The sequence below is a fragment of the Scyliorhinus torazame genome, chromosome 8 (assembly GCF_047496885.1).
Source record: "Scyliorhinus torazame isolate Kashiwa2021f chromosome 8, sScyTor2.1, whole genome shotgun sequence".
NCBI classification, from domain to species: domain Eukaryota; kingdom Metazoa; phylum Chordata; class Chondrichthyes; order Carcharhiniformes; family Scyliorhinidae; genus Scyliorhinus; species Scyliorhinus torazame.
This window is the reverse complement of record NC_092714.1, coordinates 234609468-234628245: the sequence shown is the minus strand read 5'-3', so window position 1 is coordinate 234628245 and position 18778 is coordinate 234609468. Positions and strand designations below refer to the sequence as shown.

Sequence of the window (18778 nt, the reverse complement as noted above, 5' to 3'; positions counted from 1 at the left end):
AAAGGGCGACAGTACAAGGTACAGTGACTGAGGGGAGCTCAGTGAATAGGCCCAGTAATACTAAAAGGAATAAAACGGGAAGTAAAAACATTAATGGTAAGCGACGCGGCAGGTTGTTACATGAAGGTATGGGTTCAACGACAAAGAAAATTAGGAGAAAAGTTAAGAGGAAATATAACTTAGGAGAGGTTATTGATCGAGGTGTTAAGATTCAAAACAGAGGTAAAAAAGCCAACATAAGTGTACTTTTCCTGAATGCTCGTAGTATTCGGAATAAGGTAAATGAGTTGATGGAGGAAATCATCGTGAATGACAATGATTTAGTGGCTATTTCTGAAACATGGTTAAAGGATGGTCACGACTGGGAGTTAAATATCCAAGGGTATCAAACTATTCGGAAGGACAGAGTGGATGGTAAGGGATGTGGTGTAGCTCTGTTATTTAAGGATGACATCGGGGCAATAGTAAGGGATGACATCGGTGCTATGGAGGATAAGGTTGAATCCATTTGGGTGAAAATCAGGAATAGTAAGGTGAAAAAGTCACTGATAGGAGAAGTCTATAGGCCACCAAATAGTGACATTATGGTGGGGCAGGCAATAAACAAAGAAATAACGGATGCATGTAGAAATGGTACAGCAGTTATCATGGGGGATTTTAATCTACATGTCGATTTGGTTTAACCAGGTCGGTCAAGGCAGCCTTGAGGAGGAGTTTATAGAATGTATCCGCGATAGTTCCCTTGAACAGTATGTAATGGAACCTACGAGGGAACAAGCGGTCCTAGATCTGGTCCTGTGTAATGAGACAGGATTGATTCATGATCTCATAGTTAGGGATCCTCTCGGAAGGAGCGGTCACGATACGGTGGAATTTAAAATACAGATGGAGGGTGAGAAGATAAAATCAAACACTGGTGTTTTGTGCTTAAACAAAGGAGATTACAATGGGATGAGAGAAGAACTAGCTAAGGTAGACTGGGAGCAAAGACTTTATGGTGAAACAGCTGAGGATCAGTGGAGAACCTTCCAAGCAATTTTTCACAGTGCTCAGCAAAGGTTTATACCAACAAAAAGGAAGGACGGTAGAAAGAGGGAAAATCGACCGTGGATATCTAAGGAAATAAGGGAGAATATCAAATTGAAGGAAAAAGCATACAAAGTGGAGACTAGAGGACTGGGAAATCTTTAGGGGGCAACAGAAAGCTACTAAAAAAGCTATAAAGAAGAGTAAGATAGATTATGAGAGTAAACTTGCTCAGAATATAAAAACAGATAGTAAAATTTCTACAAATATATAAAACAAAAAAGAGTGGCTAAGGTAAATATTGGTCCTTTAGAGGATGAAAAGGGAGCTTTAATAATGGGAGGTGAGGAAATGGCTGAGGAACTGAACAGGTTTTTTTGGGTCGGTCTTCATAGTGGAAGACACAAATAACATGCCAGTGACTGATAGAAATGAGGCTATGACAGGTGAGGACCTTGAGAGGATTGTTATCACTGAGGAGGTATTGATGGGCAAGCTAATGGAGCTAAAGGTAGACAAGTCTCCTGGCCCTGATGGAAAGAATCCCAGAGTGCTAAAAGAGATGGCTAGGGAAATTACAAATGCACTCGTGATAATTTACCAAAATTCACTAGACTCTGGGGTGGTCCCGGCGGATTGGAAATTAGTAAACGTGACACCACTGTTTAAAAAAGAGGGTAGGCAGTAAGCAGGTAATTATAGGCCAGTGAGCTTAACTTCGATAGTAGGGAAGATGCTGGAATCTATCCTCAAGGAAGAAATAGCGAGGCATCTGGATGGAAATTGTCCCATTGGGCAGATGCAGCATGGATTCATAAAGGCAGGTCGTGCCTAACTAATCTAGTGGAATTTTTTGAGGACATTAGCAGTGCGGTAGATAACAGGGAGCCAATGGATGTGGTAAATCTGGATTTCCAGAAAGCCTTTGACAAGGTGCCACACAAAAGGTTGCTGCATAAGATAAAGGTGCATGGCATTAAGGGTAAAGTAGTAGCATGGATTGAGGATTGGTTAATTAATGGAAAGCAAAGAGTGGGGATTAATGGGTGTTTCTCTGGTTGGCAATCAGTAGCTAGTGGTGTCCCTCAGGGATCAGTGTTGGGCCCACAATTGACATAGATGATTTGGAGTTGGGGACCAAGGGCAATGTGTCCAAGTTTGCAGACAACACTAAGATGAGTGGTAAAGCAAAAAGTGCAGAGGATACTGGAAGTCTGCAGAGGGATTGGGATATGTTAAATGAATTGGCTAGAGTCTGGCAATGTTGACAAATGTGAGGTTATCATTTTGGTCGGAATAACAACAAAAGGGATTATTATTTAAATGATAAAATATTTAAACATGCTGTTGTGCAGAGAGACCTGGGTGTGCTAGTGCATGAGTCGCAAAAAGTTGGTTTACAGGTGCAACAGGTGATTAAGAAGGCAAATGGAATTTTGTCCTTCATTGCTCGAGGGATGGAGTTTAAGACTAGGGAGGTTATGCTGCAATTGTATAAGGTGTTACTGAGGCCACACCTGGAGTATTGTGTTCAGTTTTGGTCTCCTTACTTGAGAAAGGACGTACTGGCACTGGAGGGTGTGCAGAGGCGATTCACTAGATTAATCCCAGAGTTGAAGGGGCTGAATTACGAGGAGAGGTTGAGTAGACTGGGACTGTACTCGTTGGAATTTAGAAGGATGAGTGGGGATCTTATAGAAACATATAAAATTATGAAGGGAATAGATAGGATAGATGCGGGCAGGTTGTTTCCACTGGTGGGTGAAAGCAGAACCAGGGGGCATAGCCTCAAAATAAGGGAAAGTAGATTTAGGACTGAGTTTAGGAGGAACATCTTCACCCAAAGGGTTGTGAATCTATGGAATTCCTTGCCCAGTGAAGCCGTAGAGGCTCCTTCATTAAATGTTTTTAAGATAAAGACAGATAGATTTTTGAAGAATAAAGGAATTAAGGGTTATGGTGTTCGGGCCGGAAAGTGGAGCTGAGTCCACAAAAGATCAGCCATGATCTCATTGAATGGCGGAGCAGGCTCGCGGGGCCAGATGGCCTACTCCTGCTCCTAGTTCTTATGTTCTTATATTCTTCCTCAGATTTGTCCAACATCTGCAATGCAGGGTTTGATTTGGCTGAATTAATCATGAACAGTTTTGATAGAGTAAATAAGGAGCAAGTGTTTCCAATGGTAGGGTCAGCAACCAGAGGACACTGGCAAAAGAACCAAAGGCGACATGAATTCTTTCAAAAAGGTATAATTGCCAGGACTCCCAGAAGTCTTCTTCTTCACAGCCTTCAACACGTCATCGATGAAGATGAATATCTTGCCAAGGTCATCCCCACACCCCCACTACTTGCCTTCAAACAACCGCGCAACCTCAAACAAACCATTGTTGGCAGCAAACTACCCAGCCTTCAGAACAGTGACCACGACACCATACAACCCTGCCATGGCAATCTCTGCAAGACGTGCCAGATCATCGACATGGATACCACCATTACACGTGAGAACATCACCCACCAGGTACGCGGTACATACTCGTGCGACTCGGCCAACGTTGTCTACCTCATACGCTGCAGGAAAGGATGTCCCGAAGCGTGGTACATTGGCGAGACCATGCAGACGCTGCGACAACGAATGAAAGAACATCGCGTGACAATCACCAGGCAGGAATGTTCCCTTCCAGTCGGGGAACACTTCAGCAGTCAAGGGCATTCAGCCTCTGATCTCCGGGTAAGCGTTCTCCAAGGCGGCCTTCAGGACGCGCAACAACGCAGAATCGTCGAGCAGAAACTTATAGCCAAGTTCCGCACACATGAGTGCGGCCTCAACCGGGACCTGGGATTCATGTCACATTACATTCATCCCCCACCATCTGGCCTGCGAAATCCTACCAACTGTCCTGGCCTGATACAATTCACACCTCTTTAACCTGGGGTTACCCCATCTCTGGATCTGTAAAGATTTAATCACCTGCTAATGCTCGTATTCCAAGTATTGTCTGGCATCTTTGAATTTGTCTATATATATGTTTCTGGAACATACCTCTTCATTCACCTGAGGAAGGAGCAGCGCTCCGAAAGCTAGTGACATCGAAACAAACCTGTTGGACTTTAACCTGGCATTGTAAGACTTCTTACTGTTCTCACCCCAGTCCAATGCCGGTATCTCCACATCCCAGAAGTAAGGTAGACCAGTTAACACCGGAAATGTGGAAAATGTCCCAGGCATGTTCTGTGCACAAAAAAACAGTACAAATCGAACCCAGCCAATTACCATCCCATTCGTCGACTCTTGATCATCAACAAAGTGATGGGATGCATCGTTAGCAGTGCTATCAAGTGGCACTTTCTCACCAATAATCTGCTCACTGATGATTAGTTTGGGTTCCACTCAGCTCATGACCTCATTACAGCCTTTGTCCAAACATGGACAAAAGAGCTGAGTTGAAGGGATGACGTGAGAGTGACTGGCGAAGTCAGCATTTGATCGAGTAGTGCATCAAGGGGACGCAGCAAAATTGGAGTCAATGGAAATGGGGGTGTCTACTGGTTGGAGTCATACCTAGCACAAATAGATAGTTGTGCAGCCGGATTCAACGTTCCTGAGAGTGTTAACGCCGGGGCAGGATTCGTGGAGTTCTCCAACAAAACTAGCACCGCATCTGGACTGATTCAACAACCATTAAGGGTCTAGCACTGGCGCCACATGGAACACAATTGATTCTGATGGGAGGCCTCAAAGGTTCACCAACACGGACCTGGAGACCCTGTTAGATGCTGTGGAGGGAGAGGAGGGTTACCCTGTACCCCGGGGCGGGAAGGAGCATGCCACCTGCCGCCATTTGTCGGGCTGGACGCAGGTGGCAGAGGTGGTCAGCACCATTGGCAACACCATCCAGACCGGCCTGCAGTGCAGGAAAAAGCTGCAATACCTCCTCAGGGCAGCCAGGGTGAGTAGGCAGTACTGTGTCCCGAACACCAAACCCCGTGCCACACACCTGTAACCCCACCTCGGCTACCAGGAGGGCAGCCGAACCCCCACCTTGCACCACATGCCGGCACCCATACTTTCTGCCAAGGCCTTGTGCCCTGGCCACTGAAGTCACCAGCTACCCACCCCCTGTGCTGCATGTGTCAGACTGTCTAACATTGTGCATTTTGTATTTTACCTCCCCACCTCCAACCCCAGGAGAAGGCCGCGCAAAACAGCTGGGAGCAGAAGAAGACTGGAGGAGGACCGCCGGACCTGAGCCCCTCACTGTAGCAGAGCTGAGGGCACTTTACGTGGTTGGCGGGCCCTACAAAAGGTGGGTCGCCGGGATGGAGGTCGGCATCAGGTGAGGAAGTGAGTCCCTGCTGATTTGGGGTTCCCAATGGCACTTGTGTTAATCCACACCCCCACACCACCCCCACCCACCAGCATCCCCACAACCACCCCCACACCCACTACCATACCCGATTGAACCCCACCCTCCCCTCCCCCCCGGCTCACAATGCAATCATGCATCTTGTCTGGTGTCTTGCAGGAGCAGCTGGTGATGAGGTGTCCCCCATCCCCGACCCCAGCCAAAGCCACAGCCACAGGCAGAACCCCAGGTGCTGACCAGTGACAAAGACAACACCGACACTGATGGGAGCCATCGATCTGAATCGCAGGTCACCCCGGCGCTCGAGTCCGGGGATCACACAGAATTCCCGTCACAGCTGTCTCCAACATCCTTCACCATCCCAAAGACAATCACCTCGGTTGGGCACATTAGTGAAGAGGCTCCTGGGACACTCTCTAGTGCGCACCACATTAATGCTCCCGTACAGCAGGTGGGGGTAGGAACTCACAAGGGGGCGGACGGTCGAAGGATGGGTAGACCCCAGGGACTAGCTGTCACCCAGACATGTTTCGGGTTACTGGAACAGACGGCCCCATTGATTGTAGAGATGCAGTCACAGAGCCAGGGACTGCATGAGGGGTTGTCGGCGAACATGCAGCATTTGCATGTGCAGTTGGAGGAGTCCAACCTCATGCAGGAGCAGGAGGTGGTGCCGACAATGCGTGCCACCCAGGCCAACACTGCATGGGTGGTGTCCTCAGTGGAGGCCTTGGGGACAAGGTTTTCGGCCATGGGTCAAAATGTCCAAGGCCTGGGGCAATCTGTGCATGGGGTGGCCGAGGCCCAGGACAGGGATTTCCTCTGACAGGCAACCACGTCCCGAGCCACCTGGACATTTCAGTGGCACTTCTGAGTGTGGCCCAGCCACAGTGGGCCATGGCTAAGAGCGTTGGTGGCATTACCCAGGTGCTGGCCTACATGGCACAGACCCAGAAGGAGGTGACCCAGTCCCAGAGGGAGATGGTGAAGTCACTGGCTGATGTATCACAGATCTAGAAGGTGGTTACACAGTCAAAGCGTGAAGTGCCACAGTCACGGACGGAGGTGGTCCACTCCCTATGCTCCATGGCCATGAGCTGCAGACCCTAGTCAAGACGGGCTCCAGAATTGGCAGCGCAGTGTGGCGGGCGTGCCTCCAGGGTTAGCTCCGCTGGAATCCCCAGAAAATTTGACACCAGTTAAGCTTGCACTGGTGCAGGGCACAATTCAGTGATAGGGGCTAGGCCACGAATCTGTATATATGTTTTCACATTAAACACCTCTGACAATGTTACAACCTGCCTTGGTGCTCTGTCAGAAGAGTGTGAGGGGTGGGCTGGTCTAGGCTGGCCGCAGAGGGGTGGGCTTTGCCCCAGGGCAGCAGTTCTCCCAGCGTTCACCGCTGACTGAAGAATAAATAAAAATAAATCTTTGTCCTTAACTTTACCTCAGGTGGCAGGACGCTGATGTCCGGATGAAAAGTACCTCTGTCGCTCACACTCGGCAGCAATGACACAGCCTCTGCAATTTTACCACAGGTGGCCTCCTACTTGGCTGCCTGCGGGCCTGCCATTGAATTAAGCGTGGCAGCTAACCTCCTGATGCCACAGGCCCGATCAGAGGCTTGGCAGCATTGAAGCCTCAGCAGTGACATTGGGAGGGGTATGGGTACTGCTGAGGCAGGCAGGAGAGCTCAGGGGCAAGACTTTAACTAAAGCAATTGATGAAAGATGAAAGTAGCAAGTTACAGAAACCTGAGCACCTTTAAACAAGGAGGACAAAGACAACTGGGCAGTTACAACAAAATCCAAAGATTTGCAAGTTAGGTGGATTGTCTTTGCTAAATTGTCCTTGGGTGGGGTTACGGGGAGCAGGTGGGGGATTGGGCCTCGGTCGAGGGCTCTTTTAGAGGATCGGTGTAGACTCGATGGGCCAAATGGCCTCATTCTGCACTGTAGGGTTTCTCTGATTCTTCTGTGAACATTGGCCTTGGCAGAAGAACCAGGGATGAGTTGAGAATTATTTTTAACACAGAAGGTAAGTGTGATCTAGAATGCCCTTCCAGAAAGGTCTGTGTAAACAGGTTCAATAATGATGTTCATAAGGGAAATGAATAAATATTTGAAGGAGAACATATATGTGGTTATACAGAATGTGACTAATTCAATAGCTCTTTCAAAGAGCTGACACCAGTACTACGGGCCAAATGGACTCTTGTATTGAACCATTCTATGAAACTATGAAATATGCTAAGGGTCTGATACAGCTGAAAATCTGTCCATATGTGAATTACTGATATCCTATGTAAGCAGTAGCAATGATATTCTGTCCATTGATTGGTAGGATTAATCCTGACATGCACACTTAATACCAGTAATTAAAGTGTTTGGAAAATAAAGTATGGTGTGCAAATCACCACCTAGTCAAAACAAAGAGCAATGTTCTTTGCAGTCTCTCGCCAACTTAATTAAACTTAATGATAACTTAATTAAGCCAACAGAAGGTGTTATGGTGGCACATTCTGCCATTTGAAATTCAATTAGTTAAACCCAGGTGTTACAGACCTTGAGCGTATTTGGCAACTGCACATTGCCTGGAATGAGAGTGCATTTGTTATAAAGGGAAATTGTTTAGCAGTAACATTATCTTCATGCTTGACATACACAACTCAAAGAAGCAATTAAGGATGAAAAGAAGCTATTACCGTGAGCAATTATGACTGTATCAATCAGTTATGACAGGAGGAGCAGGAAATTCACGAGAGAGCAATAAGATCCTGGTCCCAGTCGATGAAATGCATCCAACAGTTAAGAGTCCAGAATAAATCATTGGCACCTGCTCTTTGGATTGGATTGGATTTAGAATCATAGAATTTACAGTGCAGAAGGAGGCCATTCAGCCCATCGCGTCGGCACTGGCTCTTAGAAAGAGCACCCTACTTAAGCCCACACCTCCACCCTATCCCCGTAACCCAGCAACCCCATCTAACCTAAGGGCAATTTATCATGGCCAAGCCACCTAACCTGCACATCTTTGGACTTTGGGAGGAAACCGGAGCACCCGGAGGAAACCCACGCAGACCCGGGGAGAAAGTGCAGACTCCGCACAGACAGTGACCCAAGCAGGAATCGACCCTGGAACCGTGGCGCTGTGAAGCCGTTGTTTATTGTCACGTGTACCGAGGTACAGTGAAAAGTATTTTTCATACAGGTAATAAAAAAGCATGATTTTTTTCGTCTCCAAATATTTAATTTCTCTTTATTATAAAAGATAGATATGAAATGAACATCCAACTAAATTAATTATATCTTAGCCGTGTCTATAATTTCTATTCTGCATTCATCTCTTTGCCAGAAAACCTTTAATTTTTCTTGGGGAGACAAAGCAAAAATAATCAGGTTTCAGGAAGAGCAGGTCTAAATGACCCAGGTATAGATTATAGAACATAGAACATACAGTGCAGAAGGAGGCCATTTGACCTATCGAGTCTGCACCGACCCACTTAAGCCCTCACTTCCACCCTATCCCCGGAACCCAATAACCCCTCCTAACCTTTTTGGTCACTAAGGGCAATTTATCATGGCCAATCCACCGAACTTGCACGTCTTTGGACTGTGGGAGGAAACCGGAGCACCCGGAGAAAACTCACACACACACGGGGAGAACGTGCAGACTCTCCACAGACAGTGACCCAGCGGGGAATCGAACCAGGGACCCTGCCGCTGTGAAGCCACAGTGCTATCCACTTGTGCTACCGTGCTGTCCTATAGTAAAGTAAGGTTGCCATAGTCCCAGATAACCAAATGCTGCTTGCCCCTTTGGTGATGATTTAACATGAGGATCACCGCACCTCAGGCGAGGGGCAAGTTTGAGAAGGCACGCCTTCATGAATTACCTGAGCTGGTACAGGAATTGAACCCGTGATGCTGGCCTTGCTCTGCATCACAAACCAGCTGTCAGGCCAAGGGAGCTAGTCATGTGTTTACCACGTACAATTTATTACACGTTGGATCATGCTCAAAATCTTTGGCTAAGTCGATGGTGAAAAATACATTGGACCTAACTTTCCTGGCATTGCTTCTGTGGATGCTGGACAGTAGTAGTGTACCCAAAGTGAGCTTGCCCAGGCTCTTGTTCTTGGCCATTAATATTCTTTAATGCAGACTTCACCTTTGGCAGAAAGTTCTCATTGATGCAAAGATCTGCTTAGATTGTACGAAGATTTAAATCCGGGCCTCCAGTAAATCTTTGCATGGGTTGCCATGGTGGAGGAGAGGCTTGCATGATCTGTTGATCCGGAAAGTGACACCATCGGGAGTTTTAACCCCTAACAGGGTCACCCATGACAATAAGGTCTAAGGGCGGGAACCAGACAAAGCACAATCCGAAATACATCCTTGACGGCGGATCAGGCAGAAGATACTCATGCGCTATCAATGGCTGCAATGGTGGATGAAGGTTACAGGCATTGAGGTTCCCTTACCACTGGAACTGGACATACGTTCTGTCAAGTATTATGTGTTTACTGATGTGCGATGGAATTCCTGTGTTAAAAGAAGTGCAGCACAAGACGTCTACCTCGCCAAAAACTAACACCCTCCCATCCCCACAGAATGAGCTCTGCAACAATTGGTGAGAGGTGACGGGGACAGGACCGTGAGATCTGGAAATCCCTAGCTTCGGACCGACATGCAGGCGAGTTTGAATCAGTCATCTCACTCTTGGGACAGAAAGAGGAGAGCATTTTGGCAGCTTTCTTTATGACTGAGCAGTCTTGTCCAGGATCCACTCTGCTCACCCCACATGGGAAAAGAGCTAGAAAAGGTCTCAGAACTTGGAATGTGTGAACCCTCATGGATATCATGCAGAACAATCAGCTGCCTGGGAACACTTTAACGTTGATGTTGTTGCCCTGCAAGAGACCCAAGAGTAAAAGAAGGGCAACTGAGGGAAGAAGGTGGGGGCTGCACCTTCTTCTGGAGAAGATCAACATGTAATTGGATTTGCCATCAAGAACAAACTCATCAACCAACTCTCGGAGTTCTCTGTCGGCATGAATGAAGGCCTCATGACTCTCCACCTGCAACTTGCCAACAACCAACAGGCAACAGTCGAGAGTGCCTATGCGCCAAACCTTGATGATGATGATGAGTGCAAAAAAGGCCTCTACTCCATCCTGGACACCATATTCTCCAACATTCCTAAGGCGGATAGGATCATCCTCCTTGGGGACGTCAATGCCAGGGTGAGAAAGGACTCTCAACTCTGGGAAGGAACTGTCGGAAAGGGAGGAGTTGGGAATTGCAACTCCAACAGGATTCTTCTGGTCACCGAATGCACGGAACACCAACTTGTCAGCACTAACACAGGAGGGTTCGTACATTCCCCCAAAAAGACAAGTTTAAGACTTCCTGGAGAAATCCACGATCAAATACCTGGCACAGGATCGACGATGTCATTTTCCGATCCCGAGGTCAAAAGGATGTCCTCATCACCAAAGTGGTGACCAGTGCAAACCACCAGCTCATCCATCAAACCACTATGTCCATCAAACTTGACCAGAAGTAGCAGAGGATGAAGGAACAGCGCAGAAAAAAGGTCAACGTTGATCGGCTTGAAGAGCCAAGCATGCAAGAGAACTTTCAACAATGTCTTCAACAAAACCTCCAATGCATTAATTCTAATGGAGTGGAGGAAAACTGGAAAGAGCTGAAGACAGCCATCATAGCCATCATCTCAAGCTGTGAAGAAACCATTGGCTAGAGGTCAAGGAAACACCCAAAACTGTTTTGACAAGAACAGCCACATCATCCAAGACTTCATCGACAAGAAGAGGACAACTCTCCGCACCTGGCAAAACAACATAACCAGCAAATCAAAGAGGAGAACTCATCAAACAGTGAAGCTAGAGGTAGAAAGAAGAACTAGGACAATCACAAACCAATGGTGGACTGAAAAAGCTAAGAAGGTGCAACTCCTTGCCGACAAGCATGACACCTGAGTTTCCTCTGTGCCACCAAGGCAATATATGGACCCAACACCCCAGACCTCAAACCAATGCAGAGTATGCACAGAACCCTTTTGAGAGACAGAGAAAACATCATCCTTCAATGGGAAGAACACTTAGAAAAACTCCTAAACCATGATATAATCGCAGATGAAGACGTGTTCGAGAAAATCCCCATCAAAGATTATCTTGAGCTCCCATTAAGTGTCGATGAAGTTGAAGCTTCCATTAAAGAAAAGAATGGAAAAGCCACAGGAGTGTACGGCATTCCAGCAAAAATTTTCAAACTTGGAGGAGAAGAGATCACCCATCATCTCCTTTAGTTTTTCCTGAAATTCTGGGACAGAGAAGAAATCCATGCTCACCTCAGGGATGCCATCATCATTACCATCTTCAAGAAAGGAGACAAAGCAGACTGTGGGAACTACCGAGGAATTTCCCTACGCTCCATCGTCAAGAAGATCATTGCTCGAATCTTCGCTAGCCGCCTTCTCTCTGTCTCTGAAGAAATCCTTCTAGAAAGCCAGTGTAGCTTCCGACCAAACAGTGGAACAATGGCCGTAATTTACACTGCTCGACAACTTCAAGAGAAATGCCAGGAGCAACATCAACCCCTCCACGCTGTCTTCATCGACCAAGGTTTTCAACTCAACATAGAAACATGGGAATTAGGGGCAGAAACAGGCAATTTAGCCCTTCGAGCCTGCTCCGCCATTCAATCAGATCATGGCTGATCTCTCCCTGGTCTCAAATCCATCTCCCGACCAGTCCCCCATAACCCTTTAACCCATTTTTAAAATCGGAAATATATCTATCTCCTTCTTGAAACCATTTCATGATTCAGACTCCACCGCACTGTGGGGCAGTGAGTTTCAGAAATTTATCACCCTCATAGAACATAGAACATGACAGTGCAGTACAGGCCCTTCGGCCCTCGATGTTGCGCCGACCTGTGAAACCACTCTAAAGCCCATCTACACTATTCCCTTATCGTCCATATGTCTATCCAATGACCATTTGAATGTCCTTAGTGTTGGTGAGTCCACTACTGTTGCAGGCAGGGCATTCCACGCCCTTACTACTCTGAGTAAAGAACCTACCTCTGACATCTGTCTTATATCTATCTCCCCTCAATTTAAAGGTATGTCCCCTTGTGTTAGACATCACCATCCGAGGAAAAAGGCTCTCACTGTCCACCCTATCCAATCCTCTGATCATCTTGTATGCCTCAATTAAGTCACCTCTTAACCTTCTTCTCGCTAACGAAAACAGCCTCAAGTTCCTCATAAGATCTTCCCTCCATACCAGGCAACATTCTGGTAAATCTCCTCTGCACCCTTTCCAATGCTTCCACATCCTTCCTATAATGCGGCGACCAGAATTGCACGCAATACTCCAAATACGGCCGCACCAGAGTTTTGTACAGCTGCAACATGACCTCATGGCTCCGAAACTCAATCCCTCTACCAATAAAAGCTAACACACCGTACGCCTTCTTAACCACCCTCTCAACCTGGGTGGCAACTTTCAGGGATCTATGTACATGGACACCGAGATCTCTCTGCTCATCCACACTGCCATGAATCTTACCATTAGCCCAGTACTCTGTTTTCCTGTTATTCCTTCCAAAATGAATCACCTCACACTTTTCTGCATTAAACTCCATTTGCCACCTCTCAGCCCAGCTCTGCAGCTTATTTATGTCCCTCTGTAACTTGTAACATCCTTCTGCACTGTCCACAGCTCCACCGACTTTAGTGTCATCTGCAAATTTCTATGCCCTCCTCCAGGTCATTTATAAAAATGACAAACAGCAGTGGCTCCAAAACAGATCCTTGTGGTACACCACTAGTAACTGGACTCCAGTCTGAACATTTCCCATCAACCACCACCCTTTGTCTTCTTCCAGCTAGCCAATTTCTGATCCAAACTGCTAAATGACCCTGAATCCCATGCCTCCGTATTTTCTGCAGTCGCCTACCGTGGGGAACCTTATCAAACAATTTACTGAAATCCATATACACCACATCAACTGCTTTACCCTCATTCACCTGTTTGGTCACCTTCTCAAAGAACTCAATAAGGTTTGTGAGGCACGACCTACCCTTCACAAAACCGTGTTGACTATCTCTAATCAAATTATTCCTTTCCAGATGATTATACATCCTATCTCTTATAAACCTTTCCAAGATTTTGCCCACAACAGAAGTAAGGCTCACTGGTCTATAGTTACCGGGGTTGTCTCTACTCCCCTTCTTGAACAAGGGGACAACATTTGCTATCCTCCATTCTTCTGGCACTATTCCTGTAGACAAAGATGACTTAAAGATCAAAGGCTCAGCAATTTCCTCCCTAGCTTCCCAGAGAATCCTAGCATAAATCCCATCCTGCCCAGGAGACTGATCTATTTTCACACTTTCCAGAATTGCTAACACCTCCTCCTTATGAATCTCAAGCCTTTCTAGTCTAGTAGCCTGAATCTCAGTATTCTCCTCGACATCATTGTCTTTTTCCTGTGTAAAAACTGACGAAAAATATTCATTTAGCACCTCTCCTATCTCCTCGGACTCCAAGCACAACTTCCCGCTACTGTCCTTGACTGGCCCTACTCTTACCTTAGTCATTCGTTTATTCCTGACATATCTACAGAAAGCTTTCGGGTTATCCTTGATCCTACCTGCCAAAAACCTCTCCTGTCCCCTCCTGGCTCTTCTTAGCTCTCTCTTTAGGTCCTTCCTAGCTAACTTGTAACTCTCGACCGCCCTTACTGAACCTTCATGTCTCATCTTTACATAAGCCTCCTTTTTCTTTTTGACAAGTGTTTCGACTGCTTTAGTAAACCACGGTTCCCTTGCTCGACCACTTCCTCCCTGCCAGACAGGTACATACTTATCAAGGACACGCAGTAGCTGTTTCTTGAACAAGCTCCACATTTCCATTTTGCCCAACCCCAGCAGTTTTCCTCTCCATCTGATGCATCCTAGTCTTGCCTCACCGCATCATAATTGCCTTTCCCCCAGATATAACTCTTGCCCTGCGGTATATACCTATCCCTTTCCATCACTCAAGTAAACGCAATGGAATTGTGGTCACTATCACCAAAGTGCTCACCTACCTCCAAATCTAACACCTGTCCTGGTTCATTACCCAGTACCAAATCCAGTATGGCCTCACCTCTCGTTGGCCTATCTACATACTGTGTCAGGAAACCCTCCTGCACACATTGGATAAAAACAAACCCATCTAAAGTACTCGAACTATAGCATTTCCAGTCAATATTTGGAAAGTTAAAGTCCCCCATAACAACTACCCTGTTGCTTTTGCTCCTATCCAGAATCATCTTTGCAATCCTTTCCTCTACATCTCTGGAACTTTTCGGAGGCCTATAGAAAACCCCTAACAGGGTGACCTCTCCTTTCCTGTTTCTAACCTCAGCCCATACTACCTCAGTAGACGAGTCCTCATCGAACGTCCTTTCTGCCATCATAATACTGTCCTTGACTAACAAGTAGTTCCTCCTCATCTCAGTTTTAAATCTACCGCCTCTCAACCTATATCTGTGGCCTCTTGTTCTAGATTGACCCATAAGGGGGGACATTTGGTCTACGTTTACTTTATCAATCTTTTTATATACCTCCATCAGATCCCCTCTCATTCTCCTGAACTCCAGTGAATATAAGATCAAACTGTTTAATCTCTCCTCATACATCAACCCTTTTATCCCAGGAATCAATCTGGTGAACCTTTTCTGAACTGCCTCCAATGCCACCACATCCTTCCTCAAATAAGAAGATCAAAACTGGTCACAATACTCCAAATGTGGTCTCACCAACACACTATACTATTGCAACAACACTTCTCAATGTTTATGCTCCATTTGCCTTTTTTATCACATGCTGTACCTGCATACCGACTTTCTGCGATTCATGAACAAATACACCCAGATCCCTCTGCCCAGATGCATTTTGAATCTGCTTTCCATTGAGATAATAATTTGCCTTTCTATTTTTTTGGCCAAAATAGATAACCTCACACTTATCCACATTAAATTCCACCTGCCAAAGTTTTGGTCGATTCTCCTAGCTTATCTATATCTGTCTGTAAACTCTTTATCTTCTCTTCACTGCCTGCTTTGCCACCTATTTTAGTACCATCCACAAATTTTGCTCAATCGGGAAGTGCTATGGAAGACACTGTCAAAGGCCGGCAGTCCAGAAAAATTAATTGACATCCTCCGACTCCTCCATGACAATATGTTGGCAGCAGTTCTCACCGATGGAAAGATGACACAAATCTTTGAGGTCAAGACTAGAGTCAAGCAGGAATGCGTCATCACCGCCTCTCTTTTCTCTATTTTCATACCCACCATCCTTTACCCTGTCAAGAACAAGCTCTCCAGTGGAGTGGACAGGATGGATGGAACATTTATCTCTGTTAACCGGTTGAAATACAAGAATGAAACAGAACTGACATCGCTCATGGAACATAAATATGTGGATGACAACACCACCCCGCTCTCGGAAGAGAATCTCCAACCCATTGGGCCTTCGCAGAAGCATACCGAAGAATTGGTCTTAGACTAACTTCAAGAAGACTCAATCCTTGGGGCAGTACGGTGGCACTGTGGTTAGCACTGCTGCTTCATGGCGCTGAGGACCCGGGATCGATCCTGGTGCCGGGTCACTGTCCCTGTGGAGTTTACACATCCTCCCAGTGTCTGTGTGAGTCTCACCCCCACAACCCAAAAATGTGCAGGGTAGATGGATTGGCCATGCTAAATTGCCCCTTAATTGGAAAAGTTTTTTAAAAAAGAAGACTCAAGCCCTTTACTCACCTTCCCCAGAATAATATCCGGTCTGTCCCTCCATCAAGATAAATGGAGAAATCATCCCGAGCATGGACCATTTCCTCTACCTGTGGAGCCACATTGCATTTAAGACAGACGTCAAAGCGGAGATCCAACATTGTATCCAATCGTGAGCACTGCCTTTGAACGCCTGAGGGTGAGAGTCTTTGACGACTGCGCCATCTGTGCTGACACTAAGAACATTGTGTACAAGGCAGTCATCCTTCCAACTCTTTTATGCGGCTCAGAGGCATGGACTACATACAGACACCACCTCAAGGCCCTGGAGAGGTACCATCAATGTTGTTTGAGATGGATTCTTCACGTCAGCAGGGAGGACAAGTGTACTAACATCAGTGTTCTTGATGGAGCCAAGAGCCAAGAGAACCAGCATTGTGGCCATGATCATCTGAAACTAACTCTCTGTTGGGTCGGCCACGTGCTTAGGATGCCAGAGTCCAGATTGGCAAAGCAAACCTTCTTCATCCTGCTCAAAGAAGGCAGCCGAACCCGAGGAGGACAAAGGAAGCGCTTCAGAGACACCCTGAAGGCTTACCTCAAGAAGTCATAGCATCATCGAATTTGCAGTGCAGAAGGAAGCCATTCGGCCAATCGAATCTGCACCGGCCCTTAGAAAGAGCACCCTACTTGGGTCCATAACTCCCCCCTATACTTAAACCAGTAACCCCACCCAACCTTTTTTGGACACTAAGGGCAATTTAGCGTGGCCAATCCACCTAACCTGCACATCTTTGGACTGTGGAAGGAAACCGGAGCACCCGGGGGATATCCATGCAGACATGGGGAGAAGGTGCAGACTCCGCACAGACAGTTACCCAAGTCGGGAATCGAACCTGGGACCCTGGCGCTGTAAAGCAACAGTGCTAACCACTGTGCTACCGTGCCGTCCATGTAACATGGATGTCAATGCCTGGGAGACCTTTGCTCAGAACAGACGTACCTGGAGGAGGACCTCCTGATTGAAGGGTCACAATTCTTCAAGGACACCCGGTGACAAGAGGAGGTCTGGAAAAGGGACCTGAGAAAATAATATCAGCGATCTAGAGTCCAAGAACCATCCCGTCTTCTGGAACCATCTGCCAATTGGACAGTTGAAGATGTGGCTCTGGAACAGAGCTCATCAGATATGCAGGGACCTACAGAACCCATGACAAGTGATACAGAATTCTTAGGTGAACAATCATACTCGTTGGTGAGTGACTGCCAAAGATGTGAAAATGAATATTCAGGCATTTATCACAATCCCAAAACATTCCATTTTAAAATTAAAGTCTTAAAATTTTAATTATTTACTCTGCTACTATTGCACTGAAGCCAGGCAAGGATGGAAAATAGTGAGCATCCAGGCGTTGGATTCTTAGACATTCATGGCTAAATTGTTTTCAGACTTCTATCATATTCAAGGGATTTTGTCGAGCACAATGAATTAGTGAACAAAAAAGATGAATGATTCCAATCAATATAAAACATCAAATCTGAAATAACTAATGAGATGGGTGTGGATCATAAAAATCCAACAAATCTCAACTGATGCACTGAAGATTAGATTGCTGACGCATGATTCCCACAAAATGATTGGCCAATGCAATTAAATCTAATGTCGATATTTAAAATTTTAAAGACTTTAATTTTAAAATGGAATGTTTTGGGATTATGATAAACGGCTGAATTTTCATTTTTACATCTTTGTAGTATCTCCGGCAGCAGCGCACCCCTCCCCGATGAACTCAATGCATTCTATGCTCGGTTTGAGCAGGAAACCATCCGCTGTTGACTGCCCCTGCTGCCCCGGACAGACCTCTACCCACCGTCTCAGCTTCCGACATCAGATCGGCCTTCCTGAAAATGAACCCTCGGAAGGCGACGGGTCCGGATGGGGTCCCTGGTCATGCACTCAGAGCCTGCGCAGACCAGCTGGCAGATGTGTTCGTGGACATCTTCAATCTGTCCCTACTCCGCTCTGAGGTCCCCACCTGCTTCAAGAATCATGGGCGAGATTCTCCACTCCCGCGCCCGTTGGGAGAATCGCCTGGGCCGCCAAAATTTCACGGGATGCTGGTCCGACGCCCTCCCATGATTCTCCCAAGCGGCGGGAACGGCCCGGTCGAGTTCCGCGGGCCGTAGGCCGGAGACACCCAAAATGGCGATTCTCCGGCAGCCCCGCTATTCTCAGGCCCGGATGGGCCAAGCGGCCAGGCCAAAACGCCGGGTTCCCCCCGGCGCCGTCCACACCTGGGGCAAAATTCTCCCCCAACGGCGGGATGTCCGCCAGCTGGCGCCAAAGCCGGCGCCAATCAGACGGGCATCGCGCCGGCCCAAAGGTGCAGAAGGCTCCGCATCTTTGGCGGCCTAGCCCCAACATTGAGGGGCTAGGCCGACGCTGGAGGGATTTCCGCCCCGCCAGCTGGCGGAAATGGCGTTTGTTTCCCCGCCAGCTGGCGCAGAAATGCGGCGCATGCGTGGGAGCGTCAGTGGCCGCTGTCAGTTTCCCACCGCATGCGCGGGAGCGTCAGC

The 18778-nt window shown here is 47.0% G+C and overlaps 1 long non-coding RNA gene across 1 annotated transcript in view; it reads left to right on the top strand.

Annotated features, from left to right (window-relative positions):
- Window positions 1-18778, top strand: part of LOC140428830 (uncharacterized) — a 49341-nt gene that overhangs the window by 17529 nt on the left and 13034 nt on the right. Inside the window, exon 2 of the long non-coding RNA XR_011948913.1 lies at window positions 5213-5330. This is a non-coding gene — a long non-coding RNA (uncharacterized lncRNA). The remainder of the gene's footprint in view (window positions 1-5212; window positions 5331-18778) is intronic.